Consider the following 22,978-nt stretch of genomic DNA (forward strand, 5'->3'; position numbering starts at 1 on the left):
CTAGAGAAGGCTCAGCTTTGCACTTCTGTCACAGATTTTTTCCCATACCCTGAGAGAGAAGGGGGAAACACAGAAGGTTTGGTGGCCAGTTCCTTCTCTTCTCCTGAGGCTCTTGGCTTTTCCCTCCCAGGTGTGCAATCCGGATAGATACCCCCTAGGACACTGATGACAGTCATGACATCACTGTCTCTGCCCAGTGTCAGGGGTTACAGTGATAGGAAATTGCAGAGCTGCCCAAAGAGAGGTTCCTTGCTGGAAGGTGATGCCATGGCCCCTTACTCCAGATTTGCCTGTTCAGAGGGAAAAGTGGCTCTTGTGTTTGGAACCCGAGGTTTGGCTATTTAAAAAAATTATCAAAGCCCAGAGCCCTACAAGCATGTCTTTGCTGCAGGAACAAGGGCTTTGCAAGTGCCACAGCAAATGCTACTTCCATGCAAATGCAATCTGGACAGGGCAAAGTCTTCCCACAACTATTTGGCAGCACCCCTGAGGTTTGCAGGCCAACAGTGTTCACAGGCAAGCACGGCAAGCAAACTCAGCAGCCTTGAGGGGTGAGATTTTCATTCCCTTTGAGCAACTTTTATGAGAAACCCTGTGTAGAACCATGGCAAAACAATTTCTAGGTATGCATGACATCCATGACTCTGCTGGGCTGGCAGAGTTGGCTGCATCCTTTAAAGAGCCGCAGTTTCAGGGTGCGTTTGCCTTTGCTTGGAGGCCTGTGACACAAAGCCACGCACTGAGTGCCTCTTCTGAGGCATTTGGCTTTTTGCTCCCCAGCGAGTGGAAGGATGTGCAGGCAAAGATGGGCCTCGTGCTGCCAAGTTTGGAGTCATTTCCTTCTCCCAAGCGCTCGAGGCTGTCTGGAGCAGAGGTTGTATTTGAGGCTCATCCATAGCCCTCAGCAAACTTTCCATAAACAGGAAAGAGCCCCGGGGAGGCCAACAAGACAGAAATCAGCCCCGCTCTGATCTTTTGTTCTTCCCCTCCCCTTTTGTCTTAAAACTAACAAGGCGTTGCTTGATTTGTTGCACTGAGAGCTGCCAGATGGAAGTGAAACTCCTTCCTTCAGAGCCCGTGGCGGGGCTCAGTGCGGCCTGAGGCGCTCAGGGAGGCTTGAGGGGCTCAGCTCACCCCGCAGCCATGGCTGGACCCCATTTCCATCTGCGGACAGGCCACCTGCCAACCCATGCCCTGAGTGCAGCTGACACGCTTGGAGAGGACAGTGGGTACCAGCACAGCCACTGCCTGAGAGAGGGGTTTGGGGTGCAGGGCATTATCTCAGCCCACCATCACTTTTTTGTTTTATTTCCTTTCTTAATGTTGTGGCTGTGAAGGGGAGGGAAACTTTTTGTTTATCAGATGTTCTCTCCAGCCTTTCACTGCAGCCTCCCTGAGTGCCAGAAGGTGGTCGGGAAATCCTCCCCTGTGCTAATGAGGCTTGTCCTGCTCTGAGGGGACAAAGGGCCCGGGACTCCATGGCAGAAAGCAGCTCTGCCAAAGTAGATCTCTCCAACGTGGAACAAAAAGGGCTGATCCTCTTCTGTGTGACTTATTCCCAGCCCTTCTAGATTTAATGGGTGTCTGAAAATGTGAATGGATGAGAAAATGAGTGGTGCATTGCAGAGTTTGTCCTGAAGACTGGAAGCATGGTATAGTGCTAAGGAACAAGCTGGACAAGAAGTGGCAACTAGGCTCTGCTGTGTGCCTGAATTACCAGGTCTCATTTCCCTCCACCTGGCCTCTTTCTAGCCCCACGAGTCTTTCCTGTGAGGGTACCTGCCCTGATGCCTTGGTCCCCTGTGTTTAAGACGCCTTCCAAGCAACATGGTGATTTAAGTGTTTTCCAGGTGGAGGAGGAACTCTTTCTCATGTCCTAGGTAAGCTCCTTCCAGCAAGCAGTACCACATAATGCAGCTTCCAGCAGCTGTTTTCAGGTTCTGTAATGCTTCAGCTGACTTTCTGCAACTCACCTTCATCACTTGGGGCTGCACCCACGGAGAACCCTGATTCCTCTTTAGCAGCTGGACTACCATTGAAACCATCATGGGAGTTTCCTTCCAAGACTCCTTCCCTTTCCCTCCTGCCCAAGCCCCCAGAGGAGCATGTGAGGATCTGGATCCATTACACATCTGCAAAGCACTTAGGTGTAGAGAGCCACATCATGAGGTTATTATACACTGTGTGCACCTCAGTGGGGGTGAGGTGGTTAATGACTAACTTGTAAAACTGCTCGATGCATGGGTGAACTGAGTAGGTATTTTCAGAAACAGCTGAGCCAGTTTCCCCTGTCAGGATGGGATTGGGTGCTGGCCAACTTTCCTGTCACACTCTCTGCTTGCAAAACTTTGTGGGGTTGAGTTCTGCTTTCTGAAACCTGTCAGGCACAACTAAAATGTGAAAGTGGCATTGCTTCGTTTTGCAGGACTCTGTAACAGACCTTTAGTATTCTGTAAGAAGCTGAAGTCAAAGTACTACTGTCAGAAAATTGCCCCCTGTGACTTACACATTGATTATACCAGGAGTAGAAGCCCAAATCCACTCGGATGATGCTTAACATGTCAAAAGCTCAAGGGTCTGTACGTAGTGTCTGGGAAGCTGAGCTTGAACATAGGTGGGAGCTATGAACCTGACCATTTTGGCATCCTAGCTTTTAATAACCTGTACCATAAATCTACCAGTGTATTTAAGCACTTTGTATGGAAGTCTTCTTAGAAAGGATTGTCCACCTAATATGAATTTATTCAGCTGTCACAAAAGCACTTGGCAGTTCAGGTCCCTGCTTCTTACGGCAACATGTCACCCAGACCTGGAGAAAGCTCTTTTTGACCCAAGAGTCAGGCTGCTTTTCTTTCACTGGACTCGTTACCTGGGAACAGTTACAGGCAAGCCAAATTTTGTGCACCAGCCCCAATTTGGCCCATGCAATATAGTGTCCTCTACACTGCTCTTGGTGCCCAGACCTTGTCCTCCAGGCTAGTGAACCTGCCACGTGCCCTGACCCTGGCATTTCTGGAGATAGCAGAGACTTCTAGAGTGATTAGTTCTCTTACAAAACTGGAAATAGGAGTTCCCACCCACTGATACTATTTATAAGTAAATAGTAATGGCCTTAAACCTGGGGAGTCTTTCTGCTGTGCCTTTTGCAACCGGACATGCCTGTCTCGTATTGGCCTTTTTAGCCACCAACGCGCTTGCAACAAGTGTGGGTAGTGCCTTCCCAAATCTTTGTTCGCGAAGCCCAGCCATGAGTAATGGCCTTAAACTGGAATCCTTGCTGTTCCTGATACCAAAGAATAATAATAAATCAAAGACTACATGGTTGTTACAGTCCCATCATGGGGCCTGTCGGTGTGAAAGATGCACCTTGTTTTGAGCCGTTTGTCTTTTATTCTTGTCACACCTGAGCACCTGTGAGTCAGAGGTCTGTCTCTTGCTTTCTTCCCTTCTCTTAGTCTGAAGGCTGAAATTGGGGGTTTCTGGTAGACCTTGTCACATACATGTAATTTGGCCATCAGAGAATGAGACACTTAAATGGTGTCAGGCTGCTAATGGGCCTGTCCTCTGCACACATTGTGGGCGGCATCTGGGTGCACAGGTGTGAATTGTGCAGTTATGCTTTTTGCAAGGAACCTATGCCAGGGCCAGGGGAAAGTAAACCTACAGATGGAGCAGCCTGTTTCTGGTGTCATTGCATTGGGGACCCATCCCAACATCAGCTCTTTGCAAGCTTGAGTTCATGCAGTCACTTGGCACACAAATGCCACTCCAGATCTCTGGTCAGTGCTTCCCTCCATGTCACCTTCTGTAGCTTTGCTATGGGGAAATGTTGATCAGGCAGGGCTGGCTAAAATTTCCAAAATTTGGGGCTGTGAAATGGACTTTTAATTTTGTTCTCTGCCCTTTTCTGATAAATTCTATCACTCCCTCTTCAAAGCCTCTGAGCTGGAATTTTCAGACAGTTATTCACAATTACCTCAGTCCTTTTCCTGTGCATGGCTAGGATGATTTCTCCCACATACATTAATCTCTGCTTGTTGACACTGACTTTTAAGTGCGGGTTCATTGCCTGGTTATTCAGTGTCATGGCATCTTCCCACAATTACTCACATTCAGGCTTAGATCTGAAAATCTTGAATAACTTTTAGGACTTTATCATTGGTCATTTCACCCGTCGCTCATCCCCTTTACAGATGACTATGATTTGCACTAAACACCTGAAATTCCAGTACAATTTACAAGGTGTTAGGGGATTTTCCAGAAACTTTTCTTCTATTACATATGTCAGAATGTGCATATAAGCAAAATTATACACCCATATGTGAATGTTTGCATACATAGCATAATTTATTCTTCTTTTAATTTCCTATGTCTTAATCTGGTATGAGTTTATGATAACCCATAACAATAATTTCTTTAGAGACTTCACCAGATGTCAACCCTAACCCTAACCCTAACCCTTTTCAAAACCCAAGTGCAGTGAATCAACCAAACTGCTCTGGCCTTCATGCCTGGCAATCCTTCAAAAATACCTCATGGATTTTCGAGGTATGACTTAGCTTTACAAAAACTGTGTTGGCTTCCATTGGTTGATTGATCCATTGAACAATCTACCCACAGGATCATAGACACACTGGTTGGGAGTGACCTCTGGAGACCTCTAGTCCAAACTCCTATTCAAAGCAGGGCTCTTGGCTGTAGGAAGTCAGGCCACTGAAGCCTTTGTGTGACCAACTCAAGGCTGAAGTTTCTACTCTGTGCAGTTACAGATTCCAAAGCTGCCAGTCTGAGCCTTCTGAGCTGCAGTGGGGAACCTTTTGTACTACCCTTTGTTATTGTGCCTTGCTTTACCCTCTACTGCTAGCAAGAAGAGTTTGTTTCCACTACTTCCTGCTCTTCCTTCAGTAGTTTCAGTCTGGGGACTCCCCATCCTTGAAGATACTTAAAAGTGGAGCAGACAGCTCTGAAGGTGACCCTATTTCAAGCTGGTTGGAAAAGGGCTCTCCAGAGGTCCTTTCCAACCTAAATTATCCCATAATTTTGCAATTAGGCTGAATTCTAATAGTAGGTTCCTCCACAAGAGACATCAGACATACTTGAGAAGCCTTGGCATGTTGGAGCAACGTGAACAAGCATTTCATCCATGTGTTTGGTTAGTGTTTCTGGGATGTGCCCATCTTGAGAAAGACACTGTAAATTGATATTCTGCCACTCTCTTGCTTTGGGTTGTCAGTCCGTTGTTTGATCTAGTGCCTGTTGTAGTAAAATGGTGACTGGGAAACAAGGCTTGTGTCAGCCTTTACCAGCAGGGCATTCTCTTGAAGATGAAGAGCTGGGAGGCAGCTGGGCAGGGGCAGCGAATCCTATCAGAGCCAGTAGCAAAACACTTAAATGCTGAAATAATTCAGCATCTACTCAGAGCAAGAACTACCCGTATGAAAGACACTGATCTGTCATAGGCTTTAAGGCTGGAAGGGATTGTGATGCTCTTTCAGTCTGACCTCCTACATGGTTCAGACTCTACGACATCATTTCGCATTAAGCTCATGGTTTCCAAATGAAGTTGTAATAAAACTCTTGAATGAAGGACCCCATTTTCGGGAGATCATGGTAAGATAATACTCACAGCTGGGAAAAATACTGTCTACTTCAGTGCTTTATTTCAGCTTTCAGCCTCTGGGATTTGTGTTGGTGGTTTGTTTTGCTGGGCATTTTTTTTGGATTAAGCATTATTCTACTGCCAGGGGAAGTTTAGCCTCCAAGAACAATTTTGTCCAACTTTCCTACCTTTTTCAATATCTTCAATAGAACCCAGAAGAACTGTTTCTGGCTAGGTTGTAGACATTTCAGATAACCTTGACCTTAGCTTGTTTCTGCTAGCAGGGATCCTCTGTAAAACAGATAATACTACTTCTCTCCCTCTCACAGGTGTTGGCTGTTTAAAAAAAAAGACCATTAACATTTCTCAGATGCTATTAGTGGGCATCAAATATTATGTCAGTCAGAGATCAGAGATATTGCATTCCAAAGCATGGTTTAGTACAGAAATATTATCTACTGGAAGCCAAGTCCTCTGATATCGCTAGAAGATAAGAGCTGTATTTCTCTATATGGATATTGGTGTTCTGAATGAAAAGACATCATCTGAAAACAGTTGTGTACATCAGTAATTGGATACACATGAAAGAGAGAAGGTATTTGGTGAAAATAGGAGTTAATTGTTCCACTTGTAAGGGACCTTGGGATAAGGCAATGGAGACCTTGTTAAGAGTATTTCTCATAGGAAAAGGCTTATAAAAATGTAAAAACAGAAGCTGGTCTATTTGAGTCAGCTCATCTGTTTACTCTAGATGGGGCTTTTACTTGTAATGGAGCCAGTCATCTCAGCTATCAGCCACACCATTTACAGTCAAAGGCTAGACCAAAATAGCTCCCAGGTCCTTCTGATTTTCTATTTTTGTCAGTGATCTACTTAAATGCTGACTATATCCCACTTAGGGTACTCAGATCAGTCTAATTGGCTAAGCATCATTTGGCTGCACAGTGGCAGGGGAGTGGATCACCTCTCTATATTTAAAGTGGATGTATCTGTGATGTCCTTGTGGTGGGTGGCTGTGGGCAGGCCTGGCACAGCCAACTGCAGAGTCATGGCTGAGGGCTGGGGAAGATGCCCCACTTCAGTGAAAGGCTGGTGTCTCCCACACTCTTTGGTGCTCCAGATGCAAAGTGCTGCTTAGGGACGAGTAAAGAAAGTGGATGCTCTCCCTCTGCTGCCTCCCATGCTGGGGTCATCTTGTCTGCTGAGAGGCCACCAGAGGTAGATCCAGCTTTCCTGGTGATGGGGAATGACTCAGTGATGTGGGAGTGGTCTCAGCCACGCATTAGGGAACGAGTCTCTGTTCTTAGCTCAGCTATGACCCTCTCCTGAAGGTCCAAGGAGGTGCTCCCAGTTGTCCACCATTTTTGGTTAGGTGGTGTAGGTGGCTTAATTTATCTAGTGCTCCAAACACATGTGGTGCTGAGCTGGTATTCGTGCTTGAGCAACAGCCCAGAAATCCATCCACATTTCCATACACAGGGACTGAAAGGCTAATGCACTTGCCTTTCTCTGCTACCCTGTTGACAAGTTATCATCAGCAGAGCTGTCTCCAAGTCTGTATTGCAGAAATTATTTAACCTCTGTGGCAAAAACAGATACTGAATCAGAAATATGAGCCTTCTTCCAGATTATTCTGGGGTGAAGGCTTCAGTCATGTGCCTTGTGTAGGTGCTGTAGATCATTTGCAGGTTCACACAGAGTGGTTCAGCATTAACCAGCAATTATTAGCTGATTAATTTCAGCTAAGCAGAAATGCAGAAGAGGTTGGGTTCAGCTATCAGAGTGATTCTCTGCACACTTGCCTGTGTAATGCCAAAGAGTCTCACCTTCTGATTTTCAAACCTTAAATACTATGCAGGAAGAGACTTTTTTAAATCCTCCCTGAGACTCCCTCCTTGTTGTTTACGAGGCTAGGTAGACTCTAAAGAAAAGTTATGACAAAGGAAATTTCCTTTTTCTTTTTAAATGTAACCAGCTAAACCAGATGAGTCCTGGGATGATGTATTTCATGGGGAAAGGATTGGGCCAGATGTGTGTTTGGGAGTTCTTGGGCACATCAGGGGGATTATGCTCAGGGGTATTGGGTGCTCACAGCATTGGCTTTGTTTATGAGCATGTGCAGACTGTACAGTTACTTAATAAAAACCAAATCCCAGCATCACAGGACCAGATACAAGAAAGTCCTGGTAGTTTGGCCACAGGTCCCACAGGTTGTAACTGACCACAGCAAATGGTCAGTTTGCCGACAAATTCTTTAATGTTGTTCTGTATTACTTTAATTAATTGAACACTGGGAAACCCAAGTCATAGCCCAGGTCTTTCTGGGTTTGTAATTGCAAAAACTGCTTTGGCAGGGTCACACGTAGCTAGAATTGGTTGTTGTTGGTACCTTCCTCTCCCTCTCCTTCTCCTCTGCTCCCCTCCTTTTTTTTTTCTTTTCATTCCTTTTTCCTTTTCTTGTATTTTTTCCCAGTGAGATAGGTTTTGTAAATTATTATTTCCTTGTAGAAATTTTTGAAGAAAAAAAACCTGTCTTGGGTTTCATTCAGAAGTGCTGTGATCAGGACAATATTTTGTCTTTGCCAAATGGCAAAATTTTGGAATATAGGTGTGTTTTGTTTCTTCTTTCTGCTGAGGACATGCCCTGTGTTTTTGGTAATGGTGTTCTGTTTTGGGCTTTTCTGGTACCCTATTAGCAATACAGCACACAGTGTTTTAACTAGGAGTGTTAGTTAGAGGCAGTATTAAAACATATTGTTTCTCAAAAGCTCTGCTTCTAATACATGACAAGAGAAATATATTAAATGGATGATAACCCCCAACCCATGCAGTATGCAAACTAAACGTCAGGTGCTTACTTTGCAGCAGTAACTTTCCTGCTGTTATCCTACATGCCATTCCAATGGCATTAGTGCAGGATGGAAAAGGAATGGAGATTTCAGTTTTATTTGATTATATGATATGGGAAAAACTTGTGTGGCATCACTGGCTTGAATTTAATAGCACGGGCTCAACTGATGGGGTGTTTCACTGCTCTTCACTGACCTGTCGTGCAGCCGAGGACACAGAAGCTCTGAGCAGATATTTCCTCTGTTTCTCCTCTCTCAGCGAAAGGAAAAGCATTTGCCAAGGTGGCCTGCACTCAGAAGAAACAGTATTCATTTGTGAAGACAGCCTGTCTTTGGGAACAGCTTTGATTCGAACGTAACCCTTACTTCTAGTGGAGAAGGTGCCCCCCATGGTTGCCCACAGGAGCTGGACAACGCACAGATCCTTAACACTTCCTGGAGACTGTGGGTGCAGTTATCAGAAAATTTGTTGCATTTTTCTGTCCTTTCCCATGCAGTGGTGGTTGGGTGCCCTTGGCATCCCAGCTGCCCTGGAGGTCATGGGATGTTCTGGAGGGATGGGTGGTCGCCAGGTGAACGGGCTGAAAATAAATAAATAAGTGCCTGGAGGGTGTATCAGGTTCAGGTCGCCTTGTGTGCGACAGGGAAGAGCATGGCTTGCAGAATGGACGGGAACAGATTTTGGTTAAATTTAGCAGCAGTGTTGTGGTTGGAAAAGGCTGATGAGAACTTGGCACTAAACTCTTCACCTCATACTGCTCCCCCCAGTAGGGTTGTCGGCCTCCAAACACAGCATTGCCTGGGCAAACACCCTTTAAATAACCTCTTCCCTCCTGTGGTCTGTTTTTCTCAACCGTTCTGGTTTCTTAGCATCTGCAATAGCCTTTGTGTGCCAGTATTTTAGCACATGGAGGGGTCTGAGTTCCACACCAGAAGCAGGGGGACCATGAACTGCTGTGAACCTCCCTGCCAGGCAACCATCACCTGCATTTGTAGGTATGTGCCGTGGCTCCTCTCCACCCCATGGTCCAGGTAGGAGATGCATCTGGTCAGGCTGATCTGTCATCTCTTGAAACCAGTAGTTCCAGTGAGATCACTCTGCAACGCACAGGAACTGATCCCACATTCCTCTTCTCCTTGCTGTCTCCCAACACTCTCACTGCACAGGGAAGGTAGGATCGGGGCTTGTTGTTGACAACTGTTTATCTTCTCAGCAGCACCGCCCATGTCAAGACCCTCTGTTTGTCTTCTGGGTCGTGATGCCTCCAAGCAGCTCTAGTGCAACTTTAGGTGAGGGAAAGCTGGCACGAGATTTTGGTGTCTGGAAACTCCAGGTCCCCCATGACTACATGCTTTGTGCAGGTCTGTGAACTTTCTTAACTCAGAGCAAGTAAGGGAGGTCCACTGGAAACTGCTGCCTTCAGCTTGCTGTCTGTAGGGAAACTGTTGATTCCCCCAAACCGGTATTTTGCCAGCGAGTTACAGGGGAAATATTACCTTCCCCAAAACTAGGAGAATGCCATCCTCATCTACAGGTCCTGCTAGGTAGCTGGGAAGCCAGCAAAGAGAAACACCTTATTGCCTATCCATCCTTCCCACTCAAAGGAAATAGTCCTCCTAGTTTTCTTCTGCTGGCACATCATAAACACCAGTAATGTATTTTCTTTCTAGTTACATCCTGAGCCTCTGACTTTCACAACAAAAATGCCAGTGCTATCCCCGTCATCACCTTCTGGTGCTGCAAACCTGCTGAACTTGGCTGTTGTCCTCATTGCTGGGATGGGGACAGGGTTATCTCTTTTGTGTAGTCCTACGTGAACCCCATGTTGGCTCCAGTGGAAACAAGCAATGGATTTCACTGGAGAGGAGTGCTGCAGACTGGCTCTTTTTCATGCTTCTATGTTTGCTTTATTTCAGGTGACAGAGTTAATGACCCCTCAAATGAGTATTTACAGCTGCCTTTTTTTCAGCTTAATTGGAAAAATAAAAGTCTTTTCAAAAAGTTGTGTGCCCCTGTTCCATGAAGCAACAACCTGTTTTTAACCCCCTGTCCTTCCATATTACATCCACCAGACTCAGTGATTGTTTTCCGCCCCTGGGATTCAACTGTAGAATGTGTTGAACACCCTGAAGAAAGAACCCTCACTCGGTGTCCTCTGTGCTGCTCAGCTCAGGTCAGCAGAGTTTGTAATAGAGATGGACCTTGAAATGGACCTTGAATGCCCTTAGTGCTGCAGGTATCTTTAGACCTTCTTCCAGGAACGGAAGGAGAAAGCTTCGTCTCTCCTTTCTGTGCCAAGATGAAACCAAAATGGTGCACCGAAAAATTCAGAAGAGCTTCTGGTTTGAAGTTTTTGGAAGCCTAACGCTGAAAATGGGAAGGTTCAGGACAGTGTTTTTGTGCACACTGCAATGGCCAGGAACTGTGTCCCCACTGAAGCAGTAGGACTGAACACCAGCAAAGTGCATATTGTGAGGTTTGAGGGTAGCTGGGGATGTTGCTACACTCCCATTCTGAAGTCCCTTTTTCCTGTCTTCCTCCCTGCACAAGAGACTAGACTTCTAGGGAGAAGACCTCTGTCAAAGCACACTCACTGACAAATGAAAGCACTGAGATTACAAGGAAATTTCTGGTCGTGGGAACCTTTAGACAAAGATACACGAGCCTCCCCCTCCTGCCCTGGCAGTGACCCCAGCTCCAATCACAGTCCTGCAGTGTGCAACCACTACTGGGGCAGCTCATGACTCCTCTTGGCCATGGACCTCAGAGCTCATACAGGTGAAATGTGAGATGTAACTTTGCCTTGTGTGGCCCTAATGAACATAAGGTGGGCAAAGCTGCCGGAGCATCCTCATGCCATGATCTTTGAGGAGCAACATCGCAGTGCAGTGCCCTGTCATGGTGGGGCATGGCATTGAGAGCTGCTGGCCACCAGGAGGGAGACAAAGGGAAGGTGACCATCTTTCCGAAATGGAGCGTGTAGCAGCTGCCTGTGATGCTGCCTTGCAAAAGTGGTGGGGTATGTGTCTAGAGAGAAAAAAAAAAATATTGAAAATAATAGCATAATTGGCTGTCTGGCAGGCTAAAACTCCAGCAGAAGCTGTGATTATAGTTGTCACTATCTGTTAACCTTCAAAACAGGTGTTGTGCGTTTGCAGCGCCAAAGTGGTGCTCAGTCTGCAATCTGTGTGTGATAGGAGCATGGGCTGGAGGAAGGGCTGGGGGGGGTTGCCAAGTGGGCACAGGCACAGGAAAGGGCAGGCAGTGCCTGTGACGCAAATGGACTTGGCTGGCTCTGGAAGGGGGAGCATCTCCCAGCGCTGCCGGGGCTGAGAGAGACACGTCCTCAGCTGGTGGCAGACAGTGCTCCAGTGAGGACCCAGGGGAAGGGACTCCTCTTTTGTAGGCTGATTTAACAGTTGAAGGGTTTGGTCCAGGTTTATTAGAGTTCTCAGGTTGCTGAATTCTGGAGTAATAGCTGGAGGAACCTTGACTTCTGCCACAATCCCAAATTTTTAATTGGTTTTAGGAACTAGGACTGTAATGCTTTGATGCACCCTTGATCCAGTGTCTGGCCCAGTGTCTTTCTTTAACATGCTTGGGGTCTGTTTCCTTCTTATTAGAGCCATAAAAGCTACTAAAATTAATAATTCTTTTTTTTCTTTCAGAAAAAATTAAAATTAAATATTTCAGTGAAACAAGCAAACAAACAAAAGTACTTTCTCTTTTTTTCTTCCAGGAAGTATTTACATTATTAAACATTGTGATGACAAGTGTCTTGGGATCATGCAAGGCTGTACTGCTAAGTAAGGCAACAAGCAATGTAACTCCTGGCATGTTTTGAAGGTGAGTGAACGATGTTAAAATGGAAAGATTAGGTAGGGCTCTGTAGAATACCTAAAGAATCTGAAATGCAAGACTTTGAAGAGAAATGTCAGGGATGAAGATCAGAAGATTGTGAGGTGTTAATGACTGGCAATTGGCATTGCTTGCAAAGCAAAAATACCACTTAAAAATCTCCTTATCTCGTCTAACTTAATGTAATTAGCTTTAAAATCCAAACTTGAAGAGGGATGAAAATGTGTTTATACCACATGTATGAACAAGATAATCTTGTGTCTGAGTTCCACCATGAGACTCCTTTAAATGCAATCCATGTTGGGCTATCTGATTGCTTTTTAAAATTAGATACACCTGTGTCATGCCCTTGTCCCAAATAAGGACAACTCAGAAACATCTCATGTGGATGTGCGTGACAGTCGTCAAGCAGACAGACCTGACTGTTGACATACTAACAGGTTTTCTCTAACTGTTGATGAAACTCCAGAGTTAGTATTTTTTTTGTCCTGCTACTGTTTATTAAACAGATGTTGGTTTGGGTGTGAAGTCGGCAGGTGTGGAAAATCTGTTTTTATCATCAGAGGTGGTGCTGCAGGGTATTGTCTCAGTTTGGGGTCTTTTTTTTTTTATATTGTGTTTTGGAACATTGCAAATTATAATGCGATAAGCGAGCACCTATAAACAGTCCCTTGGCAGCATATCTTGGTGATCAGAGATGTGATGCAAATGTTCCTTCTCACCTCAGGGGTTCTCAGACCGTGCACCTCCCACCCTGTTCCTGCAGGTGGGGGAGTTCGCACCGAAGGTTATGGCTCAGAGTGACCCGAGCAAAACTGCTTGCCATTTCCTAAGCTCTCTGCTGCAAGACAAAGGTGGCTCTAGTTTGTCTGTCTGGGGAGGACAGTCTCGGTACAAGGGATGTGCAACCCCTGCAAGCCTGGCTCGAATGCAGTGTTATTTCCCAGCTGGAGCTGGGAGGGCACACACAGCATTTGGGAGAACGCTGTCTTTTTCCTTCCTTCAAAAGAGCCAACAGGTACAGCTAGAAATAAAGAAGAATAAATCCTCAAAGAAAACTAAAGACAGAGATATATCAATGCAAACAGACCTTAGGTTTTACTTATTCTTACTTATTTTTGCGCTTGCAAAAATCTGGGGGTGGCAGCGCTCGTCAGACATCAGGCTTTGGGATGACAGAGCTGTGAAGCAGAGAAGTTTCCATAAACCTGAGGAGGAATGGGGTCTTTGAGAGAACACTTGCTTTAAAGCAATGAGCAATGCCTTCTGTATGGTGCTGGGGAGACATTATATTACAAACAGATTGAAGTGTTTTCTTGGAAAAGAGAGCTCTGTTTCCCTGTTGCAAAGCATTGGATCCATTTCTCTGAAAAGTAAGATGTTAAAGGGACTTGTGTGGAATTTAACCTGCTGATCAAAGTGGGTGTCTTCTTCAGGCAAACAGCTCTCCAGATCTCACAGGCTGCGTTGATTTTGTTCCCACTGACCGCAGTGGGAATTGGGACGCTTTTCTATGCTCCCATGTCCTAATCTGGGATTTTAATCCCACCCCTCAAGTTACAGACAGTTTTAAAGCAGGTGTGATTGTTCAGAGATTGAAAGTGAGTTTCGTCTCCATATGGCAAAAGGGCTGTTGGAAAATGCAGAAATAACTGCAAAAAGCAATTGGCAACATGAACCCCAGTCATTCCCTGAACTCGGTAACCTGCCATTGCACACTCCATCTGGGAGTGGTGATTATTTCAGAAAGTTCAGGACCGAAAGGGAATTCATCTTTTCACCTCAAGGAACTGATGTGCCTTATTTCAGCAAAAAAATGACAGATATAAAGGAAAAAAAAAAAGCGTTTCAGTTATTTATGGAGACCCTGCTTCATACCTGTTCCTGACTTGGATAGAAATTAGATGAAATTGACTGTCTCTCTTCCAATTCTTCCACAAAATCTTTATTTCCCTTTATTGGAGGCTAATTACTGAACCCTATGTGAAAATAGAGGGGAGAAGAGTATTTTGTGTCAGCTATGGGTGTCTGCAGCTGTTCTGGATTGCACTACTTTAAAGTCTTATACCATGGTTAAAATACAATATTAACAAAAAGCTATTACTTCATCACCACAACTAACTAAAAAAAATTATAGATTAGGGCTGGTAATTTTAAATTAAAAATCAGATCAAATTGTACCAGCCCTAATTAGGGCCTCCTTCATCCTTTTAAGTTTGATAACAAATGTTTTTTCAAAGAACATAAATCTGAATTATGTGTCACACTTCTCTAACCCCCAAATATTTCTTACTTGGGAAATAAGGGGAATATTTTTCATCTTTTCTGGATATGAGAACAAGTGAAACCAACAGGTCCTATCTGTCTCTGTCTTTGGCAGTGATTATATTAGCAACTTTTAGAAGCTCTGTTTTTAATAAATTCTTGCAAAATATTATTTAGAGTACCTCCTTGAATTCTTTAGTAGTTAAATCTTGTATAAAATTCTCTGTTATTACTACCCTTAGTAAGTGTCAGGCTAACAGATTTATACTTATTTGATCATTTCCTTTACCATGTCCAAACATTGCAACAGTATTTGCTTTCTCCCAAGTTTCTGCCACTTCTGAGCCTAAGTTACTAAAAGCAGCATGCAGAGGAACTTCCTAACCTGCACTTTTATTGATCTTGGTGCCACGTGTCTGGTTGTTAAAAAGTTACTTGAGTAGTGACTGTTTTACTTCCCTTTCAATTACGGCTGGAGTGGAAAATATTCATTCTTTCCTTATGATATGAACCCGTCTGGTTTACTCCTGGTCAGGGAACGGATGTATTTGTTAATGCCTTCTGATTTTCTGCATTATTACTGACTACTCTGCTGCTCTTACTCTTCATGGGCTTGTAGTATTGGTAAGGTTACTCTTGGTCCCAAGGGACTCAAACATCTGCTCCTTACTATCTTTTTCTTTCCCCTTATGTATTTCCTTGCATCCCTTTGTTTTCTTATTAATTTTGTATAGCTCCAGGATGTATTTTCAGTGTTTACAACATCTGTCTTTTAAACATCCATCCATTATTATTGCTTATTTTGCCTAGTTTTCTATCCTAGATTTTTTGAACTATGCTTCCTTACTTACAGTTTTACTTCGGTTTTGTCATTTGTTTCTTTTTACATCTAGCTAAATAATTTTAAACTACTCATTACAGGCATCACATTTAGTCTTCAGTCCTTCCTTACAACTGGCTGGTACTTGCTTCAACTTTGTGAAACTGGCTGCCTTGAAATACCACGTGTTTTTAACTGACTCAGACAGGGATCAAACATAATCACTTCCACCTTAGTAACCGTTAACTTTTGCTTCTTGGTTAGAAAGTTGTCATCCATGATTTGTAGAAATTCCAGAGGAGTTAGTACTGCTAGCAGGAGATTTTGATATATATCATCCAGAGTCAATTTTCCCATGACAGTCCTGCACCCATGGTGGATAAACGTCTTTGGAGCCGCCCCACCTAATTTTGAGGGTGGTTTAACATTGGGGCAGGCAGCCATTATAACCTCATTTTGTACTTTACCCATCTGGACATGATCAACAAGCAGTGGAAATCATTTGCTCCTGAGACATCAGTGCCACAGAATAAATTTGCACACCTGATGCTTCTCTGAAAGGTTATGGTCACTGCCTCCACCTCACTCACAAAAGTAGATATTTTCCCTGGGTTTCATTAGCGTGAATCAAAAATAACAATTTGACAATGAATTTTGAGAACTGTTTCACAAATGTTGATGAGCATTTAAAATTGTTCTTTCTAGGTTATACTTTTGAACCTAAAACCTGTGTTTCCCTACCCTCAAAATATAATTTTGCTCTCTCACCAACTTTAGTTATAATGCCTGTAAAGTGTTTATCTTTTAATTTTAGTTTTCTTTTAAAAGTTGTGAATGAGGGAAATACAAGTTCATTGCTTTCAAAAGGCTATTTTCTGAACTATACTCTTAGAGACTTCAAAGAAAACACATGGTAAAGAGGGAAGTCATGACAAGACCTTCAGAGGCTCAGTTCCAGTTGGTGTGACAATTGTGCTCATCAGCAAAGGCAAGAAGAAACTCTGTGTAATCAGAAAAAACATATTAAGAAATTCAAGCAATCCAGAACAGGAGACATCCCTTTGCATTCTGCTTTTAGTGATTTGTAATCTCAGGCTTTCACCATCTTTTTGGGCTCAGCAGACCTCACAAGGAAGAATTCACAGCCTTTCAGTGTCAATTTTCAGCATTCAAGACTGCTGGTCCAAAAGGGGACACACGGGAGAGGGGTGACATCCTTGGGACCAGGAGGCCCCATGGAGACACTGCTGTCCTCAAGGTGGTATCTCTCAAGCCCCATTCCCAGAGGCTAAATGTGACTGAAAGACAAATATTGACCTTTGACAGAGCTTGGAGAAATTCATGTGGGTATTTCCAAGAGTTTATGAATTAACCAGAAATGGAGATAAGTCCTAGGCTATCTATTTCATCAGCTAAGAAACTGTTGACTGAAGCCTAGCATGAGCCAAGTACCTACATGCACGGTGTTTCAAAGAATTAATCATATCTTCAGATGTGGAGCCTGCTAGTTAGTTTAATTACTGTCCTTTTTTTTTTCTTTTTTTCTTTCAGTAACTAAATGGATCCAATGACAATTCATTTTTTAATAGATGAAAGAGAAGCAGGCTTCAAAACAGATAATGAATTTCTTCTAACTCGTCTGGAGACTGAAGAGCCATAATTCTGATTGATCAGATATGGTCTGCTTCAGAGAGGCACCAGATGTGATCCAGATTTTAAATAGATGCTGCTACTGTCAAAATGCATTCGCTCCCTCCTGGTATAACAAAGTGAAGTCCATCTGTCTGGAGTTGTGCACTTTTTTTAGTGGTAATAACAGTTAACATCAACAATAAGCTTTGTCTCATTAGTATCACATAATCCCTACTACCAAGTCCCCAGTTTCTGGTCCCCATATTATCTGCCATGGAAAAAATAAAGACCACAGCAGGAGCTAAGAAGGTCAGTGCATTCTCAGGGTAATCAGCTGTAGTAAATTCAATTCTGACAAGACAAGGCTTGCAAATGTCTGGGGAATTAAGGGATCATCTATAATTTCATATGTTGAGTGGGAAAGTGTCCTTCCAAACATTTATTAATTACAGATGAGGCTGTGTATGGTGATCATCCTTGGAGAGATTTCTTCTGAAGCAGAGCAAGAAAAATAGATTTAACTGTTTGCTGCTACTTCTAAAGAAAAACTACTGATCTTTGCACTCGGCCTTACAATAGTTTCAGTCAGTATTCTTTCTCTCCTGGTGTTTATTGCTCTGTCTTAGCAACAAATGCCTGTCACCTTTTATGAAACTTTTTGCATAAAGGTTTCCCACTGTAATCAATGGAGAAACTTGCCTTGGCTTTAGTCTGGCTTAGAGCCATCTCTCCAGGGTTTGCAGTGCTTAAGAAGTAACGAGTAAAGAACAACAGACAAAAAAGTTTCACATTTAGAACTGAACTTTTTACTTGAAGATCTTGGAGCATTTTACGAAAATGAGTCCCCTTTGAGGTTTGTGTTGTCCTTTCTGTTTTATAGATGAGGAAATTAAAGCATAGCAAGGTCAAAAGCTAATGCTTTCCAACTTGGGCAACTGAAGGTAAGCACTTATGTCCACACCTTTTTTCCCTGAAAGGAAGTCCTCAACACTTTCACACTCTTTTTTGCATCTGTTTTTTGAAAGTGTGGGATATATCTTACCCAAGAGATCACCAAAAGTCACCAGAGTTGCTGACAAAGCCATTAAATTGTCTTTACAGTAAGAGATTCAAAGTGTGTAGCTTATTTATTTCCCTTAGTGAAACCAAGACTGAGGAGGAGAAATGAACACAAAATCCACTGGGAACTAAATATCCAGGGAGTGAAAGAGCTATTTAAGTAAAAGAATAAACCTGCAGTTAAAATGGATTGATCTCAATTAAACACAAATAAGCATGGATTGGAAATTAGGATGAGATTTGCAGTGATCAGAGGAGTGAGATTTGGGGACAAACGGGGAGCTTGGGGGCAAATAATGTTATTTAGGTTGAGATAGACTTGGATCAGAAACTAGGAGGGATGGAGGGATGCTGTATCAGCACTTCCAAGGGACTGGAGTTGGTAGTCCAGCACGTCCTTCATCATGTTGTGTTCACAGTATTACAAACCAGTTTCTTAACCCCTGGACACACATAAATGCTGGGACAAACTGGTCTTCCTCCTTTCAGGGGCCCCTGGGTATTTCTTCTTTAGGGTTTTGGTTATTTGGGTAAGGAGATGCTGTTGCTGCCACAGGAGGAAAATGAATACCTGGTGATATCAAATATCCCTGCAGTGCCTCGTATGCCAGATTGCAGCTATTGTATGGAGAATTTTCAGTTCCTTTTTGTGCCTGGCGGCTGATTGAAAGTTCATATTATTTATGGCAGAAAACAGCAGTGTACTTTTGAGCCTGAGGAAGCTGGGAAAGTGCAGTGGGTGTCAATCAATTAAGCTATTCAACTTATTTATGAAACAGGACAAAACAATGTCTAGGATATGAATTCCCATCTCAATGGGATCCCCCCTGATATAAAATGTCAGAGCTGAAAAAGGGTCAGCTCATGACCCTTGAATATTCTTTTAAACTATTTGCAAATCAATACCTCTTTTCTGGGTTTGTTCAGGGACCATCGTTCCCTTTTATTATAAGTCACAGGGCATAGACTGCTTATCAGGGAGTATGGAGACAGATCACTGCACTAAAGCAGCAGCTGGCTTTGGGGACTGGGCCTACCTCCCATTTCTTGGGGGGGCTCACTTCACTCTACTCTGATGGTGCAAAAGGTTTTAAAGTGAGTATAATTATTGGTTTTGCTGACTCCTGGGCTCCTTAATATCTGCTGAAAGAGCAAAGAAGTTCTTTACCATGCATGCAGTTGGGATTGCCTCCCTCTCACTAGTGCCTATATCGGCCATGAACATCATGTCTCATTTTCTCTTTCATGTTCTTTGTGTCAGGAGGTCCTCCTATGTCCCTGTGTACCTGGGTTTTGGATTTGCAGTCCCTGGTTGTTTCCCTCTCTCTCTTAACAGTTCTGCTAGAAATAACCTGTTTGGTACAGGTAGGGCTTGAATGGACAGATGGCCTGATCCTCAGCTGAGCATCTGGCCTATTAAGCTGCCTAAAAAGGCATCATCTTTACAAATCCCAGTCTTAATCTCATTGCCCACTGTGTGACCCGTGGGGGTTGCAGATCAGTGCCAAAGAGGGGAAGAGGAGGAGAAGGAGGGCAGCTGGAGGATCCATGGATTCAGGGGGAGGGAGGTGCCTGCAGGGCAATTTGGCTGAGTTGTGTTCTGGGGATGTGACCATTTCTCCTGATGAGGAGTTGGAGAAGGAGCTCTCCTGCAAGGAGAACGTACCCAAAATAAATCCTTGAAACAGTTGGTCCAGGCTCTTGGATAGGTTTGCCTAGAGACCTCCCTTTGCATCTTCTCGTGGCATCTTCTTTCTCCATGCAAAAACATGGCATCATCCTAATGCCTTTGAGCAGCACTTGGGCAAGCTCAAGTCCAGAGAGGTGAACTGAGGATAAAACAACAGAAGAAATGCCCAGTTACCTGCTGAGGTTTATCAATAAGGAGAGATCTTTTTGCCAAAGGGAGATGAGGAAGACCACAGTTTGCAAGGAAGTGAGTTGTTCATGTCAGTGATCCCATCTTCTGATAGCATGCCATTCCTCATGGGAAATTAATGTACTTCTTGTCTAGAAGGCCAGCAGTGGGGTGTATCCATAAAACCCCTGTGAAAAAGGGACTCTTCCTCTTATTTTGCCTGTTACAGAACAAATCTTGAGGCAGATGTTTGATAGTGTTAATGGCATGTGAAAAAGTGAAGGATTTTCAAAAAAGTTGTACCTGCATACTACTGAGTGACCTGAAATTGGCACTGAATTTGTTTCTGATTCCTGCAACTGTGGACTGGTTTTGAGGCAGATCAGGTCCAAATATAAAATTATTTAGAGCAGTCTTGGATCAGATTCTTTTAGAACTAAAGATATTGACTATTTGAGTTCCCTGAGATTTTTCCTTGCAAAATCCAGACTAATTCTATAAAAAGAATAAGCACAGCTGCATTTAGTGATTTATGGTAACTAAGTATAGAGATGGTCCTCTTCTGTTCTTCAAATCTATTTTAATGTATTTTTAAAATTTCAAGGTAGTGATCTTTTTTTCTTCAGCCCACTTCAATACCTGGAAAAGTGAGTAATTCTGATATTTTGAGTTTGTGCTGATGGAAAAAAAGTTTCAGTGTAAGTTTCCCCTATGTCTGTAAAAGAAAACTTGGACGCTACTTCATTTGCAAGTTTGTTTGCACTCAGTAATTCTGTTGCAGCCCTGTAATGATGTCTGGTAGGAAACACGAAACAAAAGCCCCCAAAGAGCATCTCGTTTGGGGGTTTTTTAATTTTTATTTTAATTAGTGAATCTTGGAGAAATTGCTGTTCACTCGGATCTAGGATGTGCGATGAAATCCTACATCGACCCAAAAGGGTGAAAAGGAAAATGAACCCCTGGCCATGATCTGGGCTATAACACAGGCTTTCTCTATTTATTGTAGAGAGCCACTCTTCAACTTTAAGCCTATTCTTCCACATTCCTTTATTTCAGTTTTCCATCTAGCAAAGTTATTTAGAGACATTCTTAACTTTAAATGCATATAGAGTCCTGCGAAACAGCATTCAAAAGGACTATTCACAGATACAGCTTAACTCTGATATGTGTAGGAAGGTGCTACAAACATATTTCCCCAAAATAATCAATCAAAATTGTTCAGGATCAAAATAAAAAGCAAGAAGCTCATTAGCTATCGGTTCACAATTAAGGTAAAGAAAGGAAGTCCAAAAGTAAGAACAAAACATCCCAGTTCTAATTATAGGCATGTAAGCCGTATATTTAATATGACATTCACTGAAAAACTTTCTAGATTGCTCTGTCATTGAAAAGTGAAATAAAATTGGGCGAAAACATCTCAAAGACTGGAATATGAATATAAAAAAGGAAATTTCCAGTCAGCCCAAGGTTTGTTATTAATAGACACTCGCCACAAAATACTTCTTAGAAATAGATTAGGAGTTGAAAGTTCACCACGATGTAGCTATGAAAAAAAAAAAGAAAGAAAAAGCTGATAAATCGCAGTTGCTTCCATCTAAATAAAGAGTAACTAACCAAGGAACCATCTGTCGGTGTATGATTACCAACTTTCTTTTTGTCTTTCAAAACAGCCTGAGAAATCAAGGGCACTGGGAGTAGAGGGGAGAGCACACACACGCTGCAGGCTTGCCAGCAGCCAGCCCCAGAGGGCCCGGTCTGATCCTTGCCTTTTTCTCTTGGTGCACTAATTTCACACTGCTGGTTTTCATCTGGCCTGCCTGTATATTTCAAATACTTGCTGAACACTAACAAGGCTTTTCTGCAGTAAATGTGCCTAATTTTGGTATAGTTGAGAGCTGAAAAGTAAAACTTTTCTAAGAGAAGAAAACTCCAAAGTCCTCTCAGTTTGTGAAACCGACAGAATAATATTAATTCATTTTTTCCCCCGGTTATTGAATAGTAAAAAGCCTCATATACTCTGAGAAAGCATGTTATTAATGGTTTTCTTAAGGCTGAATGCCCTACTAGCAGTAAGAAAGACAAAGCAGTAAGATCTAAGGCCTTTTAGTCTCTAGAAAACTGCATAGGTTTTTTATGCTGGAAAAATGAGGGATTTATTCCTTTTTTTGGTCACATGAGTTCAGGGTCAATGTACAATTTCTCTTTTTGTTTCTATTCCAATGACCACCTATTTTGGGGTGTTTTATTCCCCCAAACCCCATCTGACTCCAATCAAAGTCACCGCATCTGGTTCTTTGTTGCCAAAGGGGCTTTGCAGTGTCTGCAGCCACGTACCCACAGCTCGCACAAAACCCAGCACCCACAAACTGCCCTTCCTTTGTGGAGGAAGAGTGATGGACACCAGATTTGCCAGTGAAAGACTCTCCCATCCTGGCCAAAATTATATGGTTTATGTAATATTTTCACAAATCCCCCGCCCCTGCCCATGACTCCATCCCTTGCCCTCCCTCAACTCCACCAACCATTCTCACGCCCCAAGTACCCTTGCCTCAGGCTCCCCTCTCAGCTTCTTTCACTGCTGCATTTCGTCTTGTCCCCAGACTTTAATCCATGCTTCCCACCTCTGACCCAGTGGCTGGGAGCAGGTGGAAAGGCAGGTGACAGTATAAATATTTATGTCAACAAGTCTGCACTTGTTTCCTGGTGGAGTTGTCAGACTAAAAAGAAAATAATAAAAAAATCCAATCACAAAATGCATGTACAAATCCACAGAGGCGTATTTCCTTTGCATGGCCACCAAAACAAAGACTCCCTCTGAATAATCAATAGTAAACCCCAGGAGCATGAAATTCAACACACCCAAAGTTGCCAGGATCACCTACTCAGTGTATTTGTACAGAGGGAAGCCAGACAGCAATTACTATCCTACAACTACAGGAGTAAAGCAACTGTTTACATGTACATCTTGTCAGTTCGATATATTGGTTCCTGACTCTTGTCAAGTATAAATGGGAACATTCCCATCGAAGTTCCTTTT

At 43.3% G+C, this 22,978-nt stretch overlaps 1 long non-coding RNA gene across 8 annotated transcripts in view; it reads left to right on the plus strand.

Moving 5' to 3' along the window:
- The first annotated feature begins 10,990 nt into the window (after positions 1-10,990).
- The window catches only part of LOC135413563 (uncharacterized), a 73,403-nt gene continuing 61,415 nt past the window's right edge, over positions 10,991-22,978 (plus strand). For 3 of the 8 annotated variants that reach the window (XR_010430288.1, XR_010430287.1, XR_010430286.1), the window contains exons 1-3: positions 11,765-12,052; positions 12,189-12,295; positions 16,944-17,965. This is a non-coding gene — a long non-coding RNA (uncharacterized LOC135413563). Of the gene's footprint in view, positions 11,469-11,738; positions 12,053-12,188; positions 12,296-16,943; positions 17,966-22,978 lie in introns of those variants that run through there. The other 5 variants (XR_010430291.1, XR_010430289.1, XR_010430292.1 and 2 more) reach the window with 5 other exon arrangements.

This window comes from Pseudopipra pipra, chromosome 4, assembly GCF_036250125.1.
Source record: "Pseudopipra pipra isolate bDixPip1 chromosome 4, bDixPip1.hap1, whole genome shotgun sequence".
Lineage (NCBI taxonomy): Eukaryota > Metazoa > Chordata > Aves > Passeriformes > Pipridae > Pseudopipra > Pseudopipra pipra.